The following is a 6,021-nucleotide window of genomic DNA, read 5'->3' on the forward strand; positions in this document are numbered from 1 at the left end:
TTATCTGGAAAAGAGGGAAAGATACATTCAGCAGCACAGCCCCTACCTGTGTCCTAAATCTTTTGCAAACCATTCAGCATGAGTAGAGGCTCATATCTTTTTCTGATGCAAGATTCGTTCCATGTTGCTTCAGTCTGATGTTATATCAAAGGCAGACACTGAAAAAGTAGCAGTAAATGTCTCAAAGTCTGGGATTGTGATAATTACTGTGAGTGATAATTTGTCCTCTTCCAGGGCTCCATGTACTGAGGGACAGCTGGTAAAAAGTATTTTTCTGCCCTGTTGCAGATACACCCCTGGAGACACTCTTCTATAATGGCTGTTATCCTTCCTGTCAGGACATGTCCAGAAAGTGATGCTGGAGGAAGATGCTTCAATAGCCAAGGAATTGACTTCTGCTCTCCACCATTGTGTCATATGGTCTCCAGAGTTTGCTAAAGAAGGTCGCCTGGAGCTGTGCAGTTTGGTGCAATCTAGGTTCTTAACACTTAACTCTACTGCTCTATGACACCTTCTGCACCCTTGAACCCTGCCTAATGTTAAAAGCAGGTCTTCTTCGTGATTTTTGTTTCTATGACATCTCCAGATATTAATCCTTTTTTTTTTTATTTTAAAAAGCAAAACTTTATTCATTCTTAAAAAAACATTTAAAACATACAAAAGCTTGATTAAGTTAAGAGTTAACTTAATCAAGAAACAAATTTACATATACATATACAATAAACGACTTCAACTACTAACTAATTTCTATAATTATATATACATATATACAAACCTACAGTGACATATTTCATTTTCTATCTATCTGACAGTGCATTTTTTAATTATGTTAATTTCCTCTAAATTTCATCTCAACCCATTTGGCCTCCTCTGATTTATCCACTGGTACCATCTATTCCATATTATAAAATATTCTGAGTCCTCCTTATCCTGTAACTCTAAGATTAATTTGTCCATTTCTGCACATGTGTATATCTTTTGTATTAGCTCCTGATCAGTTGGCAATCTATTTGTTTTCCAAAGTTGTGCTACTGCTAGTCTAGCCGCCGTTATTATGTGACGTATTAAATATTTTATGTCATTCCTAATGTTCTTTTTAATCATACCTAATAAAAAAAATTCGGGTTCTAATTCAATTAGGCTTAGGACCTGGCTACTTACGGGACCGCCTACTACCACAAACAGCCTCCCACCGGCCGGTACGCTCTCATAGAGAGGGGCTCCTCCAGGTGCCGTCAGCCAAACAATGTCGACTGGCGGCCCCTAGGGGGAGGGCCTTCTCTGTGGGGGCACCTACTATCTGGAATGAGCTCCCCCCGGAGATACGGAGGATCCCGGATCTGCGCACCCTCCGCCGTGCTTTGAAGACACTCCTATTCCAGCAGGCCGGCCTGGCCTAATTTTCTCCCCTTCTTTTAAATTTTTAAATTGAAATTTTAAATTGTTTTAAATTGTTGGGAATTTTAATTGTCTCGGGCAAAATTATTTAATTTGGTTTTAATTATGTTTTTTAACTTTTGTATTTATGTGTTTTATTTTGTGCCTGTTCATTGCCCTGAGTCCTTCGGGAGTAGGGCAGTATACAAATTTAATAAAATGAAAAATGAAATGAATGAATTTCATAATCTGTTATTTCTGCTATCCATGTTTTTATCTTGTTCCAATATTTCTTAATTTCTGGGCAGAGCCACCAAGCGTGATAAAAAGTTCCCTGTGCTTTTTTACACTTCCAACAGGTCGGATTTACATTTGGGTACATTTTTGCTAACCTTGCAGGGGCCAGATACCATCGATACTACATTTTATAGTGATTTTCTTTGTAGGCCAACAATTTTGTCATGGTATAGTTATTTTCCCACGCTCTTTCCCATTCTTCTAGTTGTATACTGTGCCCGATGTTCCTTGCCCAGGCTATCATCTGCCCTTTAACCAATTCTTCTGCCAGATCACATTCGAGTAAATATTTATAAATTTTTGAAATTAATTTCCCTTCTTTGGATTCTAATAATTTGCCCAATCGATGTTGTTTTAAATCTATTCCTCCCTCCTCCTGATCCTAATTTGGATCTGATTTAAAAATTCCTTGTGCCTGAAGTGACATTTCATTTCCATCTGTTCTAGAAGCATAATTTTTTGGATGAGAGCTGAATAAGGGTTAGGAAAGTTATAGTCTGTAGATTGTATTCTTGGGTAAATGGGGAAAAATTTACAGAAGAGATAGAAATTTTTATTTTCCTTGACACTCTGTTATCCTTCAATATTCATGGAAGACATTGAAATCCTTTATATTTTGAAGGTTCATAGTTTATTAAATAAAGAGTGGGTGTGAAGTCTGCAACTGAGATGGTGGTGGTGCTCACAGCATAGTGGATGGTGTGAGTTGATTTCTTGCCAGACCTACCCAAAAACTGGTTTAGAGATACACAGTGGCCCTTTCTCTGCTTCTATGAATGCACTCAGTGGGATGGGCCCCATTTAACATTCCCATCTCTCAGGCTTTGTGCCTAATACTCCTTCCACACACAAGTGCTTTGAGGAGCAGTTGGGAGACCTATGTTCCTGGATTATCTGGGTGATTTATTGTTGAAATATTTGAAACAATACATTTAGACTTCAGAAAGGCATTTGACAAAGTAGACCACAACATACTTCTTGGTAAATTAGAAAAATGTGGGATAGATAGCATCAGCACCAGATGAATTTGTAACTGGCTGACAAACCGTACTCAATGACTAGTCCTTAATGGGTCTACGACTCTACATTCAGTGGTGGGATTCAGCTGGTTCACCCCATTCACCCAAACTGGTAGCTAACTGCTTATACAATTAGGAGAACTTGCTGAAAATAAAGTGCAAGAATGTTTTTTTTTTCTTCTTTCTCCCTTCAATTAATAGCTCCAGGTAGACAGCCAAGAACCACTTAACAGGCTACCTAGTTGTAACTGGAATTCAGCCAACACACACCTTGAATAAAGTCAAAATACAACAGAAACTGATAGGATTAGGGCAGGGAAACCCCCAGGAAACCCATCAATCACCCATCTAGGGATGGAATTAATCTCTTCTTTTCAGGAAGAAGGACAAGATTACAAACATTTTCATTATAAAAGGGTATTAAGTAACACTTCTCTGATCAGCTAATACTCCCTGGAGTTCCCCAAGACCTTTTATAGCTGCTGCAGTGTTGGCTACTTCTTGTTTCTTCCTGGGGGAAAAAGATACAGAAGGGGATAATGGTGCACCTTGATCATACAGGTCATGAATTTAATGCATGTGTGGTCAGTGGCGGGATTCAAATAATTTAACAACCGGTTCTCTGCCCTAATGATTTCTTCCAACAATCAGTTCACGAAACTGCTCAGAAAGTTAACAACCGGTTCTCCCGAAGTGGTGCGAACTGGCTGAATCCCACCACTGTGTGTGGTCCAGCCTGCTGAATTGCTTCTTCTGTGAAGAACCCAGTTTAGAACATAGAGAACAAAAAATAATAGAGTTGGAAGGATTAATGCTTTTGGCAGCACACCAAGGCTTTCAATTAGCCTGAATTGCTCCTCGTACTTTCCCTCTCAGCTGCTGCTTTTGCTTTGGGGTTTTAGCTTTTTAAAAAAGGGGAAATGGCTGTTTTAAGTTTTCTGCATTGTTTTAGTGATTCCTGGCACTGTCCTTTTGGGGTGTACTTCCCTCAATCTTTCCGAAAGCCTCTAGTGATGGAGCACCCACAAGTTCTGAAGGCAAGCTATTCCATTGGTTGACTGGTCTCACTCTTAGGAAATTTCTCTTACACTTAGGCAAGAAAAACCAAAAGTACACATATAGACTGGGTGAAGCCAGGCTTAATAGCAGTAATTGTGAGAGGGGTCTTGGAGTCTTAGTGGACAACCAGTTAATTGTGAGCCAGCAGTGTGCAGCAGCTGCCAAAAAAGCAAACACAGTCCTAGGCTGCATAAACAGAGTCATAGAGTTGTTGTCTCATTGGGATCCAATTCTAAAAGAACATGTGTTGCAAGCTAAAAGAGTCACAAGAAAAGGGAGGACGACTTCAAGTACATTATCTCAGTGCCAATTCCCAAAACTAGTTAATTGCTGAATGTTCCTCACTTGTAAAGCAACACATGTTGGCAGACAGGAAGACTGCAAAGTACTTTGCTCTTATTGTTAATTCCATGCCAGATTCATCCCATGTTGAACAAACATTTATTTTGCATTATGTAATACCATGTGAGCAGGGACGCAATGACTCAGTGGCTAAGACACTGAGCTTGTCGATTGAAAGGTTGGCAGTTCAGCAGAATCAAGATCATGTGAAGTGTTAATACCACTTTATAATGCCTTGGTAAGGCCACACTTTGTCCCAGACCCTTTGACATGGCCCATGTCGAAGAGAGAGAGGGAGGGAGGAAGGAAGTCAGGCATTTTGGCAAATTCTTTTACACCTCTCTTCTTTCACTGGATTTAAATCCTAGCATTGAATGTAGTGAGACTTACTTCCAAGTAAACCAACTGTTCCTCCCTGTATTGGGGGGGGAGAGGAAGGAAGGAAGGAAGGAAGGAAGGAAGGAAGGAAGGAAGGAAGGAAGGAAGGAAGGAAGGAAGGAAGGAAGGAAGGAAGGCATTTTGGCAAATTCTTTCACACCTCTCTCCTTTGGCTGGATTTCTATTACACCCCCTCTAGCCAATTGGTTGGGGGCTAACTGTCACAGAGGGTGGAACACCCAGGATGAACCCCCTTTCTGCGAATAGGCTGTGTTGAAGGGTCTGGGACCCTATCTGAGGAGATAAGTCGGGGGAGAATCGCCCGAGGAGAATCGCCCGAGGAGAAAGAAAAGTCAGGGACTAAAAGTCCTAGACCCGAATCAAAGGCTTTGCAGAAGTCTATGTAAATTGCGTCTATTGCTTTACCCTGGTTGAGTTGTGTAGTCCAAATGTTTCTGCAGTGTAGGAGTTGCAGATTACAGGACAATTTTTTTCCTGAAAGCAAACTACTTGTTAGAGAATAGGTTGTTTGTCTCTACATAGAGGGTAATGGAGTGGTTTATAATTGATTCCATGACTTTGCAGGTGGCACATCACAGTGAGATTGGTCTGTAATTTTTAACTAGGCTGGGGTCTCCCTTTTTGAAGATAGGAATGACTGTGGCTAATGACCATAGGTCGGGCAAGGAGCTGGTTCTGAAAGAAACCTCATAGATTGTGCTTAGTGGTTAGGCTATGGCAGTGGAAAGCTTTTTCAAGAAGTAGGCACATAATCCATCAGGGCCAATAGATAGAGATCATTGCAATTAGATGTGGCATGACTAGGAAATGTGGGGCATGAGTCATTTCTGTTGACAAAGATTGAACTGAAGAATGTATTGAACAGGTTGGCCTTAACTGCTCCACCTTTGCAAACAAAGAACACCTTTTTTTCTCCAATGAAGAAAAATGTCTACTCTTTTTCACAATTGAAATGTCCCAACAGTAGAGCCCAAAGTCAAACTTTCGATGACTATAATGGATAAAAGTGATTTTTCAGGGATTTTGTCCTGGTCTGGAACTGTGTAAGAGAGAAGATAAAGTCATATGAACAAAAACAGCCACCCATCTCTTAACAAAGGCAAACCAGAATCAACTGTATCCATATTGAGGATTAACATTTCAGACTCAAGCCAAAATTCTCTCTTGAGACTGGAATGTATCAAGAGTTTTTCTAAGGGATGTCAGGGAAATACTTTAAGAGCTGAACAGCTGCCATGATGCTGTAATGCTGTAATGATGATGCAATGGTAGGAATGAGATGTTTGGGAGAAAGTTCTCCTGTCTCACCTCTTGTCTTATTTTCAGAGTTTCACCCCATTTGTGACTCCTCCCATTGGGCACCTGCTTGTTGACTCAGAGTTTAGAGAGATGAAGTCTCTCCTTGTTCTCATTATCCAAATCATAGTGATTTATTTATTCTCTTGGGGCTAAATCTCAAAAGACATTTTGGATTACTTTCAGATATTGCACAAACACAGCCATAACAGGCTTCCACTTTGATATCACA

The sequence above is a fragment of the Pituophis catenifer genome, unplaced genomic scaffold, assembly GCF_029215685.1.
Source record: "Pituophis catenifer annectens isolate HBS135680 unplaced genomic scaffold, rPitCat1.0.hap2 SCAF_2, whole genome shotgun sequence".
Classification (NCBI taxonomy): Eukaryota; Metazoa; Chordata; class Lepidosauria; order Squamata; family Colubridae; genus Pituophis; species Pituophis catenifer.